A 14458-nucleotide genomic window follows, 5' to 3' on the forward strand; every position below is an offset into this window, starting at 1 on the left:
AGTTACTGCTTCTATCCTTTTTGGTTTACGTTCGCGACTTACAATGTCGATAGAGTAGAAGGAACTACCATTCCATGAGCAATGTTTTTGTCCTTTCCTGTCTGGTGTCGATGTTGAGGGGTAATGATGAGTGAGGAGATGTCACACAAACGGTCGCATACAAGAACGTTCTCCTAGAAGCGTTCTGGGAAGTCGTGATATGCTCCATAGCGGCCACAACCAGTTCGCGGGACGTTCATACCAATGCTTGCAGGCACGCGTCAGTGCACTGCAAGATTGTTGTATATTGCGTGATATCAAGGATGAATATGGGCAGTATAGTTTTTACAGTAAGGCGCCAGCATCGTTGTCTTGCAAGTCGGGGTAAACCTGTGACCGTTTGACTCCAATGGCGCCCTAAACGGTAGAAATGCTGGCATAAAGCCAACCATGCCAATGTGCTGGTTGGGGATTTAGGGTGCTGCTCGTAGCTGTCACAGATGAATAACCAAGGAATTATACTTGGAGATTCGTGGCATACTGTGTAGCTGCCGTGTGGTGGGCGACTGAATGCTCAAGAGGAACCAGTCCTGGCTTGGTCACATTACATTGCCTCTGGAAAGATGGGCTTTGATCGCTAAAGCTGCATCACATACAAAAGGAAGTTGCAACTATAAACTGGAGTTTCAGTGAGGCGTAGTGAGAACTCGAAGGCCGTGTCGTACGGCGCGCACATCACTATCGTCGTCAATAGAGGCGAGCAACGAAACATCTCAGCGTGACAGGAATTATGTAAGAGTATAGTATAAGACAAAAAAAGTACCATATACTAGGATTAAGCAATAAGTAGATCCTTAATATTGTGGGGGTTTTCTACCACAAGTAGGAATGTTTGGCGCGCGCCTGTTGGGTTGCTATTTTTCAGGTCACCAAACCACAGACCTGATATGGAGGGACGACGGGCGAGCGAACGTAGAATAGTTGCATGTTCTTTATAGCTCAGTAAAACTTCAACCTGCATAATAACATAATTTATTCAAAAGGCATAGATTGTAGATCGTTGGCAAATGGTAGTTAATTTTTGAGCATGTCTACTGTCGATCTATGTAAGTAATAGTAGTATTAGTGCGGGCCCGCACATTTAGTTGTTCATCCAATACATAGCATAAGTTATCACACACCACGTACAGTAGTGAGATCAGTCCCTACACAAATATCAAGATAAATTATTTCCATGTCTAGATTAGGTACACCAAGATTTTGTTATAATGAGGGCCATCGATTAATAACTGTAAAATTAAAATAAGAGTGTCTTAAATGACAGGCCATCAATGTATCGTTATGTAAATTTATTATAACATAGAAGGTCATGGGAAAAAGTTGGGCAAAAGATTTTTGTCAGAACTGTGCAGATGACGGCAATCGTGGCAATGCAGAGGCCAGCCGGAGCAAAAACAAGAGGTCATCGTCTATCTGCAAGAAGGGGAGCGTCAGCGCGCCACCTGACGAAAAGGGTGCGGGAGCGTCCGGTCCTACAAGTTGACAGTCACCGGGCCGTATACCTGAGGGATTAGGTGGGGAACAACTCTCGCCGGGCCACAAGCGAAAGTGAGGCTGGCCGTTGACACTGACATGCGACCAGCACGCAACAGCCACCTAGCTCTCCGGACGTGGCAGCCGTTTGGAGGGATTCCCTGCGGCAGACCACGTTGTCATGAGTACATGAAGAAGATCACGTACGGTGTCAGAACCTGCGCCTCATGTACCTCAGGACAGAAAGGGACGCTATATACTCACCTGTTTGAGTTGTACAACTCACTAGCATTGGCCAACCTGCATACACAAAGCAATATCATGCCACAAACTCTAACATATGAATTGTCTCATTTCTAACTTCTCCTCTCACTTAGAGAGCAGTTGTAGCAATCGTCGCTCTTAGTTCGATCCTGTATGGATGACCTCAAACACTTGTGGAGTCACTTCACATGCCATCATCCCTCATCAAACTGCAATATTGGGAAACGTAAAGTACTGTCCAGAGATAGAAGAGATCTAAACTAGTGATGCATCCCAACTAGTAGACCTCAGAGACAATTAATCGACATGAGGAGAGCCTATCATTATGTCTTCCTACCATACTGCCGTGATCATATGCGTGGGTCTTGCTGCAATCTCAACAGTGTACTGCAGATGCTCCAGCACACCCTATTGCTGTGGCAACAACGTAGCAACAACATCTGACTTTTAGCACTATGTGATGTCAGTACAGTGGCCCCATCCCAAAAGCCCCCCTGATGCTCAAGGCATGGAACCACGTGCATCAATGCATATGACTCAATAGACCAACCCCCTCAGAGAAAACAACGAATGTTTGAAGTGCTTCGAATATTTCTAACAATGTGATTTAGTGCCTCATTCTCAGCACAGTCGTGAACATTGTGCAATGTCCAAGCACAACTTGACACCCCACGAAACTTTTTTCTTAATTTTTCTTCTCTAGTGTTGTTTTTGTAATGTATGTTATACCGTGTACGTGTTTGTGTTTTGCATTGTAATTCTTATGTAAGTAATATAGTAGGGCGCACAAATTACTGTATTGTTCTCTACACCATGTTTTTTTTTGTATTCCGTATTTATTGTTCTGTGTATGCAAACAGTGTACCTGAAGTCCCCATAAACTGAAGCAGATACCACCACTGTCATTGTGAATGGACCATCAGTTCAGAGAACATTTTGTAAAGGTTATTTTGCTGCGGGGAGACAAAATGAATCGGGGGTTGTAATTAGATTCTGAAAGCTCATAATGAGATTGTTAACTTAAATAGTATCATGTGTGATTGAGTTCAGGCTAGTTTAATGATTGAAATTGTTGAAACATCTTGGCCATTTAATTGCAGAGCACTCCACCTCTGATTATAAAGAATAAACTGCTCCAGATTTGGCTCACATGCCCGGGCCATATTTAGAGTGTGAATGTGTGAATCGGTTCAAAAAAATGGTTCAAATGGCTCTGAGCACTATGGGACTCAACTGCTGTGGACATCAGTCCCCTAGAACTTAGAACTACTTAAACCTAACTAACCCAAGGACATCACACACATCCATGCCCGAGGCAGGATTCGAACCTGCGACTGTAGCAGCCACACGGTTCCGGACTGTGCGCCTAGAACCGCGGGACCACCGCGGCCGGCTGTGAATCGGTGTTTGGAAGGGGCTCCCTGGGTATAGATGTGTGATGTGAGTGTTAGATTTCCATATTAAGAAGGTGAAGTTGGATACATCATAAATAAGCCTCCCTCTATGAGCTGAACCTTCTGTTGCAGTAATTTTTTTTTATAGAGTGCGGCATGTGGAGTCAGTTTGCAAGATTCTTCTTGGTCGATTGACTCAATACCTTGCTCCAAGTGAGCCAACCACTCACCAATTACAATCTAAATTTTCGTGGGGGCTATGAGAAGTGGCATGATCCCCCTCTCATATTTCTATCTTACTCTGAGTAATTCGATTTTCCTCTCTAATTGCATGCTGTGAAAACTTGCTATTCCTTCACACGCGGACTTCCCACGCAGCGTTTCTCGTCCGGTGACAGGTGGGTTCTGCTGATCTTGAAAGGGTTAAGCCAACGGGTGTGAGGGAGTCGAGTATATGCTTTCCAGACGCTGACATTGTCGTAAGAGCGGGGGCGCAAGCCCACAGGGGCCTGACGGAGCTGCTGGGCTAGAGATTCCGTTACTTCACAGGAACTTGGTGAAAACCGTTTCTGGCGAGCTACCAGCGAGGCGTGGGAATGACTTCTGTTCCCAGGCAGTCTTGGCGGGCAAATTCCCGCGTTTTCTGCAAAATCACAACTGTGATTGGCTTGCTCAGGGGATAGCTCTGTGACGTACCAAAATCGGCGCAGAAATTGGCGCCAAGTATCTCTATTGGTGGAATAGTAATGCTTCGGCAATAGAGTGGAATTTTCCGCCGGTTTCTGAGTTGCTGATTGGAGCGTTTAACCACGGCCACTGTCGTGGGGACGGGAATGTTCTGTGTTTGGCTTGTATGGGTGCTCTTGAGTGGAATCAGCTCTCGCCTTTCGGTCAGAGTAGGTTACAAGACGGAGCTCTCGCTGCTCTGGACAGCCTGCCTTCCGTTGCTTGTCTAATATACTTTAATTTAATTGTAATTGTTTGACGAAGTTGCTGAAGTTTCGACTTCAACGTAACTTTCCGATTACAGTTGGCAATTGAGTGTTCTGCATACAAGTGGCCTATGTTGTCCGTCTGGAGCAGTTTTGGCTAAAGTTGACTGTATCGGAGTTACTGTGTGACTTCGCTTGTCAAAATCAATCACTGTACCGTCAGTGATTGTGTGGCGAGCCTCCTTCGTCTGCCTCAGAGGCGCATTTGTATTGATAGAAAGTCTTTAGTCTGGAACAACCAGACCATGATAATTTGTTTCGGGCTATACTTGCGACTTTATCATCACCACGTCGGGACGTCGAAGCAAGCAGCCATCGCTTCCGGTACGCCAGATCGTGTCTGTGCAGTTAAGAAGACGGCTTGGTAATGGCTAAAATGGCTCTGAGCAGTATGGGACATAACATCTGAGGTTATCATTCCCCCAAAACTAAGAACTACTTAAACCTAACTAACCTAAAGAGATCACACACATCCATGCCCGAGGCAGGATTCGAACCTGCGACCGTAGCAGTCTTGCGGTTCCGCACTGAAGTGCCCAGAACCGCTCAGCCACCGCGGCCGGCACAGCTTGGTAATGTATGTCCGCAGCACCGGCATATTAGGGAATTTTGCTCTGTGATAATCAGAGGTCAGCAGAGTGTGCCTGTTCCCACCTTTTCTTACGTGGTTCTGTCTTGGATGTTCATTGTCTGAGTTCTCACTACTGTAGCAGTAATTAATGTTGGGTTCGCTGGGTGTTTCTCTTAAGATTTGAGTTGCAAGGAATTGGCTCCACATACCACTTGGTCATAAACGTCACAAGCTTGTTTATGGACAACTTCACCTTCACAGCATTTATTTGTGTATCCAATTTGACGTATTGTAAATGTTTCATATGTTTTATTATTTTGAGTTTAGACATAATAAATCAAATTGTTATTTTGAACACAACTTTCATTCTGTGGATCAGTAAAGCAACCCTTTCATTTCTCACTATGTTAATGAAACTTCCCTTTATCAAATTAATTTCTGTTGTTGTTGTTGTGGTCTTCAGTCCTGAGACTGGTTTGATGCAGCTCTCCATGCTACTCTATCCTGTGCAAGCTTCTTCATCTCCCAGTACCTACTGCAACCTACATCCTTCTGAATCTGCTTAGTGTATTCATCTCTTGGTCTCCCTCTACGATTTTTACCCTCCACGCTGCCCTCCAATACTAAATTGGTGATCCCTTGATGCCTCAGAACATGTCCTACCAACCGATCCCTTCTTCTGGTCAAGTTGTGCCACAAACTCCTCTTCTCCCCAATCCTATTCAGTACCTCCTCATTAGTTATGTGATCTACCCATCTAATCTTCAGCATTCTTCTGTAGCACCACATTTCGAAAGCTTCTATTCTCTTCTTGTCCAAACTATTTACCGTCCATGTTTCACTTCCATACATGGCTACACTCCATACAAATACTTTCAGAAATGACTTCCTGACACTTAAATCTATACTCGATGTTAACAAATTTCTCTTCTTCAGAAACGCTTTCCTTGCCATTGCCAGTCTACATTTTATGTCCTCTCTACTTCGACCATCATCAGTTATTTTGCTCCCCAAATAGCAAAACTCCTTTACTACTTTAAGTGTCTCATTTCCTAATCTAATTCCCTCTGCATCACCTGATTTAATTTGACTACATTCCATTATCCTCGTTTTGCTTTTGTTGATGTTCATCTTATATCCTCCCTTCAAGACACCATCCATTCCGTTCAACTGCTCTTCCAAGTCCTTTGCTGTCTCTGACAGAATTACAATGTCATCGGCGAACCTCAAAGTTTTTATTTCTTCTCCATGGATTTTAATACCTACTCCGAATTTTTCTTTTGTTTCCTTTACTGCTTGCTCAATATACAGATTGAATAACATCCGTGAGAGGCTACAACCCTGTCTTACTCCCTTCCCAACCACTGCTTCCCTTTCATGTCCCTCGACTCTTATAACTGCCATCTGGTTTCTGTACAAATTGTAAATAGCCTTTCGCTCCCTGTATTTTACCCCTGCCACCTTTAGAATTTGAAAGAGAGTATTCCAGTCAACATTGTCAAAAGCTTTCTCTAAGTCTACAAATGCTAGAAACGTAGGTTTGCCTTTCCTTAATCTTTCTTCTAAGATAAATTAATTTCTATCAAATTAAATTAAATTTTCTATTAATTTAAATTATTGCAGGTGCCAAAGTCATTTCTACCCCACTTGCAGGGTCGATTGCAGTCAGTTCGCGTTTCTTCTTAATCCATGTGCAACAGCAAAAGTCGGAGTTAGAAAAGGGGGGGGGGAGGCTTAGAGCATCATTTCCATATGAAGATTCTTAAAGAATTTAGTGTTAAATACACTGCTAGCCCTGGCACCTCGCACGTTTACATTCTTTCATTCAACACTCTGGCGGCTGCACCAGTTATGTACCTGAGTCATACTGTGGCTCGCGTTGATGCTGTTTGTAGGTTACCGCCCTCTGTTGGAGGCCAGACGGTATCATTTAGTTGGCACGATTGCGATTGTTTGTCTTCTTCTCTTGTTGACTGGCGCCACTCGGTTTTGCAACCGCTGCCTGTCAGCTAGTGGCAGCAGCGGCGGTTATCGATATGTAGTAACTGTTACCCTATCTTTGGGGCGATGTCGTTGTTTTCCCGGGTGGTGTGAGCGGGCCAGTTTGGTTGGGGACTGAGGAGGAGACAGGTCCGCAGTGCGCGAACACGCCGGGACCACTGGCGGCACGCATGGACTGCTGGATTGAAGGGCTGTGGTCAAGAGGGTGCACGACCTCGTCGTAAACCGAATCCAGCAAGCTTTAAGATGAGTGCATCTCAGTCCAAGTAGAGAAACCTCCACCATTGTGATATCACGCGATTCTCCAGTGTCTTGGGTTCCTGTTGGTGCTCGTAGTGTCGGTGAGATGAAGAGCAGCGAGTGGAGTGCTTGGGAAAGGCAGATCTGATTAGCTTTGTTGTTCCATCGTTGCATTTGGTTTTATCGGACGTAAGGTAGCTTCAGCAAGATTATCATTAGTGATTCGTTAGACTTCCACTAGTCTGAGTTACCATCTTGTGAAGTGACTGCAACTCTCGGTTGCCTGCCTCATTGCTCGCGAAAGTGTTTGTTGCTGGACGTTCTCAGAGGTCGATTCCTGAAACACCGTCTGTGGCCTGTTGGTTCTTGTAAGACATGTGTGTTCTAAAAGGAGGTTTGATGGCCAATAGTTCAGTGTAACGCTCCTTCAGTCCACACCGTCTGCTGTGTTTGTGACGACTTACCTTTAATATTTCAATACCTGTAAGTTGTAAAATGCAGCCAGTTCTTAAACAATTCTCAATGTATTGCCATTTCTGGAGTGTAAGGCCTTCAGCCGTGATTGTGATCACTTGCCTTAAAATTCTAATTTGGTATTGTATTTTATCGGTAAGCCTTAAAAACTTATTTACTGCTATTCTTGGCGTCTGATGCCTTCCGCTGTGTTTGTGGCGACTTACCATAATCTTTCAATACCTGTAATTTGTAAGTTGCAGCCAGTTTTAAACAATTCTTAATTTATTGCCACTTCTGGAGTGTAAGGCCTTCTGCCCAGATCACAGTGGCTTGCTTTTAAAACATTATCTGTTGTATCTGTATTTGATGCTGATTTGCTAAATTGTAGCTCACTGAAAACACTATTATTTACACTGCTGTTTATTCCTTCATTAATAATGTGTGGTATTTTTATTTATTGTTGAGTCTGCAATTACTGGTTTAAAATAAATTGTGTGTAATTGTAAAAGGCAACCAATAGCAACTGATTACGGCCCCGTCCACAGTCGTAACGGAATTTCCCATCCCTTGATTACCACCAGGTTTCAGTACAAGCATTTCACATTTAAAATGGGTTATCTCGCCCTTACATTAACCTGTTTTCTTGCCATGTTAATCACTTCAGTATGTTACCTAGACAAATGTATTCCCAAAATTTCATTGTTCTACATTAATTTATTTTTTGGTGCTGCGGTTTTCTTCCATCAGTGTATTTACTCCCAACACTCACCTTAGACAATCATTCTCCTGTCTTTCCGTAGCGTTTATCTCAGCTGTTAGTGGGTGATCTTCTTCAGGATTTGGCAAATTTAGTATTAGTATTTCACTTTGTGGTCGGATGCCCTTGTTGGTATCACAGTCATCAAGGTAAGCTAAGGGAGGGAACTTGTGGGCACCATTTGTATGTGAATCGTGTAAGCATCGATTTGTGTGTCATCGTATTTTATCTGTTTTCATATCGTATTCTCTGTGGAGGAACTGGCGTACCAGGCCAGCATTTGCCTAAAAGTGCTTTGGAAGTCATTCAGAAACCACATTGAGGGTGACTGGTGTACCAGCCTACTAAGGTTGTTAATCCGCTGTGCGGATTCGGTCAAGGCGTGGCCAACATCCTTGTCTCGAAAAGTAGCGCACTGCGCCTTATGCTGTACAGGCGGCTCCTAACGCTTTCGTTAACATTGTTTTTAATCACTTTTAAGCGATCACACAGATGAAATTTAACACAACACTTCATGTGGTCTTCAGCAAGCGAAATTGACAGGTTTTGACAGTGTTGTGTGCTTGTGACCTTCAGTGGTCACTTATTAACGGTCACCGGAGAAGATAATGGGATGTGAGGGCATGTGTTCATGACTGGCGCGATTGATGTCCGGCGGTATAGTAAGACAGCGTTTCACTTCGCAGTAAGAAAGAAAAAAATTCTAATTAACGAATTCCTAATTAGTGTACTTCAAATTACTATTTTTCACTTAGTACTGTAACATATCAAAAAAGTGGCATTAATAAGCCGATCCCCTTAGGATTGAATATGATGTTCTTGATATATACTACGACGTGGAAATGTAAAATGGTTCAAATGGCTCTGAGCACTACGGGACTTAACTTCTAAGGTCATCAGTCCCCTAGAACTTAAAACTACTTAAACCTAACTAACCTAAAGACATCACACACATCCGTGCCCGAGGCAGGATTCGAACCTGCGACCGTAGCGGTCGCGCGGTTCCAGACTGTAGCGCCTAGAACCGCTCGGCCACCACGGCCGGTCGTGCAAATGTAACTCATAACAAAAAGATATTAATGAATCATTTGAAAAAGGCTACAAAACCTGAAGTCGAGCAGTGTATCCCCAAAGATATAAGATAACAGCAAAAATCGTTTAGGCAATGCTAGATGGTTGAAACTCGTTATGAAACCGTAACTGAACAGTGTACGCAAGTCGCATTGTCTTATTCACCATTGCTGACACAGCGGCCGTTATTGAATTGCGCTAGAAATGTGGATTTACTTCCCTTACAAATAGACGGTAGTACGTAACAATTTCCTGTGGTCAAACAAGTATTGAAAAAGATGTTTCCGATAAAAAGGGAACATGCACAAAAATGATGCCTGACATGAGAATGATGTAAAACCTCTTTCGAACAGTTATTAGATTAATCAGCTGCTAGCGGGAGATACACCGACTCACAGACTGTGAAAACTGCGGAAGGTTGTCGGTATTGCGACCTGACTGACCTCTCCGTTCCGTCTTCTGAATGAATCACTATGTCTGGTTAGGGGCAGGGCAGTGGTTCGAGATACCTTTAGTTACTTCGATGACAGACTTCGATGGCCTACTAGTTAATCTATTCATTCTCTAGACAATCAAACTACTAATAACTGGAGCAGTGTCATCAGAGTATTTCACCACGTAGTTGAATTCCTCGACCGGCAATACTCCTTCCAGTGACCACGTTGCTAGCGCTTGCAGCGGCAGCTGCTTCCGTACGCTGAAACTTTGCCGCAAAAGACGGATGGATATGCTGCAAGCGCTGAAAGCAAATCTGTTTTCCACACAAGTCATTTTATAATTAGTCTATTCTAGCGTAACGATCACGAATTTTTCTTTACATTTGAGATGCAAAAGCTGTAAAAATAATTATACGAAAATAATTTCGCAGTACATACATTTAGTACCACAGGACACGTTCCATGGATCTAATAATGACGTATGATGTTCATAGAGATAAGTCGCTATATTCAAATGAGATACTTTGTTTTCTTTTTGCTGATTTTTTTTCACATTTTAGCAGAGACGCAGGGGTCGACAGTACCACACGCTATGACTGAGGTACATCAAGTAATGAAATTTTCCAGTAGCTTCCAATATTAATAATCGAGGGCTCAATTTATTATGATTGCGTCAATTGATAAAACATCATTTTGTGCATGATAACGAGTTAGAACCTTCTTTTCTTCCGAACATTTGACATTTTCTCTTTCTGCATATAGCAATATATCCAAAACATTTGGCGTATAAAAGATACTATCAGATTTAACACAAAGGAAATGTGTTGTGCAGTCGGCATGCTTACACGGAACTACAGGAAGGTAACAAGATGGAACACACAAAGGGCGGCGGCACAGGAACAAAACATATAAGTCGAATGGATAATCGTTGCTTCCATCTGTGGTAACGAACCAAAACGGGCAGCCACTTAACAGTATTTGGTCGTGCTGCTATGAGATCGTGAGAAACAGATATTCAGAGCGGCGGCGTAATAAAATTGAAAAGCTGTCCGATGCCCACAACTGATGAAGTACGGAGGTCGAAGAACAATTATTATAACAGGAGTGTTGCCGGCTGGGCTCGAGTTGCCCGATAAAACAGAGCGCGGAAGAAGGGCGAGTGGCAACTCCTGGAACAACAAACAAGCAGCTACGTGTTTCGCGCCCCCCCTGCCCAGCGAGGCGGCGGATGACGCCTCGCCTTGACGGATTAATGCGGATATCGCGCCATTGTCTGGCGCCGCGCCTTCGATTGCCTTTACTAGTCCCATGGGAGAGCAAGTTGCTTCAAATTTCCCCTCAACGAACAACTTTGCTCCTTCCATCAGACACTCGTGCATCGAAAAGCCACTGGAAATGTTTGCGACAGCGTCTGCGAAGATGTGGCAAAACTGAAAGAGTGATGGAGTCACATTCATCAAAAGAAATGTTGAGGCATTAGGTACAGAAGTGTCGTCGAATACATATTTTTAAGCTGCGCAAATTAATTTATAGTACTTATTATCAAACATCGATAGTAGTATCAAATATCCTTCTAAGTACTGCAGTTCTGAAGAAAAGTGTATCGTAATCTGCTGATGCAGAGATGCAGCATAGTTATGCAGATGCCGTTTTCAATAAACAAACAAGGCGTCAGTTTAATATTAGCTTATTAATTATGCTGAGGTGACAACAAGTCATTTAAAAAATGTTCAAATGTGTATGAAATCTTATGGGACTTAACTGCTAAGGTCATCAGTCCCTAAGCTTACACACTACTTAACCTAAATTATCCTAACAAAAAACACACACACCCATGCCCGAGGGAGGACTCGAACCTCCGCCGGGACCAGCCGCACAGTCCATGACTGCAGCGCCTCAGACCGCCTTTTTTTTTCTTAATCTCATTTTGCTCTATATTGGTCGATGAATTTGTTCGTGGCGAACGTCCGATGACAGCCGTTCAGGTTCTTTGTTGGTGCGTTCACTCATTTTTTTTATTTTTTTATTTTTATTTATTTTTTATTACAGAGGGTAGCTAGCCCTCTGACCAAGCACGCTGAGCTACCGTGCCGGCATCGGCTAATCACGCGCGGCAACAAGTCATGGTATAGCGATGTGCACATATACATACGGCGGCAGTATCGTGTACACAAGGTATAAATGGGCAATAAACATCCAAGATGCTACTCCAGGCTGGTGTAAAATAAATGTGCTCAACGGAAAATAATAAACGCTAGAATGAAGATTTGGCCCTGTCTGACTACCCCCTGAAGCAGATCTTAGGATCTCTTAATTCTATAAATTACAGTCTAAATATGAATGAATGATGAAGGCAACTAATTCTACTAAACGATAAACGTTGTTCCTGCTTATATATTCACTGTAGATTAAAAAAACCTTTATATTACACAGTTTACATTTCCTAAGTAAAATAACTAATCGATTGCCAGAATCTGCCCCTTATTATGACAGCGCGATGTAATATCAATAACGCGAAATGACTGACATCATCTATGTACCAAACACTAGAAGACACTACTTTCAAAGATGATCTACGGTGGTGTGGAACCTCAATGGAAATAAACTAACGTGATCACAGCTATTTAGCTTTTATAGCCCTAATAAGCCGAAGCAATTTGCGATATCACCGTATGTACTTCGTCCGGTGCGTCGAAGTGATGGTTCTCGTACTCGTCTGTGACGATGGAAGAACTGCAGCGACAAATAAACTCTTTCAAATACTAGGACGGCAGAAGGCGGTCCTCTGACTAATATACCCTAATACTGTCTTCTCCTCTCTGTGTTCTTCAGACGAGAAACGCGAACTCGGAGTTCAGACAACGTCTCAAAAAAATGGTTCAAATGGCTCTGAGCACTATGGGACTCAACTGCTGTGGTCATAAGTCCCCTAGAACTTAGAACTACTTAAACCTAACTAACCTAAGGACAGCACACAACACCCAGCCATCACGAGGCAGAGAAAATCCCTGACCCCACCCGGAATCGAACCCGGGAACCCGGGCGTGGGAAGCGAGAACGCTACCGCACGACCACAAGATGCGGGCGATAACGTCTCAACGTAAGTATAGGCAGAGGAAGTGCTCTCAATTATTAAACGCTGCGTACTCAACGACGACTACCAACCCAGAGGTGAAGTCCAGAATCGTATAGGTTCGCAACAATATAGTGCCTAACTGTTCTAACTATAAACTCTCCTGAGAGCAAGGACACCAAGTCCGTCTGTATTAACAAAGCTGATATCGAGCGACCGTCACACACGGGTGCTCACAACGGAAAACCTCGTCTCTCCAGCGCTGGATTCCCAGAAAGGTTTGACTCCCCACCATCGTAATTCCGAAAACGTATCGTATTCCCGAAACCACGGAATATTCTCCCTCTCTACAGATTCTTCCGAACGCCGATCACTCATATTTTAGTCTTTTGTCGTCCAGTGTGAAAAGTTTGCGAGGAAAAACGTTTACTCGTACAATGGTACGCTTCAGAGTAAAAATCATTGGAAATAACCCAGCCTGCGTGGTTTCCGAGGTGCCACTTCTTCGTTCCTCTCACCTGCATCCAAGATTTTCAGCGTTCGGAAGTATCATCCGGTTTTCCTTCCGGCCCCTACTACAATAGCGGCCGGCCATTACCCTATTGTGCTCCAGATCTCAGGTGCCACGACGTTTGTCTAGCTACTTCCCGTGTTTATGCAGGACCAACACATGTGTGGGCCTTCCACCCACAGCTTGAGTTCCGCCTGCCATTTCATCTCCCGTGACGCTCCAAACTCTACTAGTATAGGCACTCATTCATTATGACATTTTTATAATAACGACACTCCGTCACCTTTCATGCAATAAGCGTTAACAATTATTTAAAAGACGTACGTGATAATGTCAGTCTCCTTTATATATACATATATTCGATATACAATCTATCATATGACACCTAATTTGTGTTTGTAGATCACGGCAAAGTATGTGGATGAGTTCTTGTAAGGTGCGAAATTATAGCCACCTTACAAACAAGATGTCGCTTTAATAATAGTTTATTAGTGTGCACTGAGGTGACAAGAAACCATTGGATAGCAGTATGCACAAGTAGAGATGGTGGTAGTATCGCGTTCACGAGGTATAGAGGGCAATGCATTGGCGGAGCTGTTACTTGCACTCAGGTGATTCAGGTGGAAAGGTTTCCGACATGAATATGGCGGCCACACGAGACGAATTAACAGACTTTGAACGCGGAGTGACAGTTGGAGCTGGAAGCATGAGACATTTCATTTCGGAATCAGAGATCCACAGTGTCTTCACACCGCGGACAGCACAGTGCCCGACGACCTTCACTTAACGACCGAGAGCAGCGATGTCAGCTTAGAGCTGTCATTGTTAACAGACAACCGACACTGTGTGAAATAACCGCATAAATGAAAGTGGGACATACGACGAACGTATCTCTTAGGACAGTGTGGCGAAATCTTGCGTTAATGGGCTATGGCAGAACACGAACGACATGTGTGCCTTTCCTAACGGTACGACGCCGCCTGCAGGGCCTCTCCTAGGCACGTATCATATCCCTTGGACCCTAGCCGACAGGAAAACCGTGGTCTGGTCAGATGAGACGCGATTTCAGTTGGTAAGAGCTGATGGTAGAGTTCGAGTGTGGTGCAGACCCCACGGAGCTATGGATCCAAGTTGTCTACAAGGCACTATACAAGCTGGTTGTGGCTCCATGAAGGCGTA

Source organism: Schistocerca nitens, chromosome 6 (assembly GCF_023898315.1).
Source record: "Schistocerca nitens isolate TAMUIC-IGC-003100 chromosome 6, iqSchNite1.1, whole genome shotgun sequence".
NCBI classification, from domain to species: domain Eukaryota; kingdom Metazoa; phylum Arthropoda; class Insecta; order Orthoptera; family Acrididae; genus Schistocerca; species Schistocerca nitens.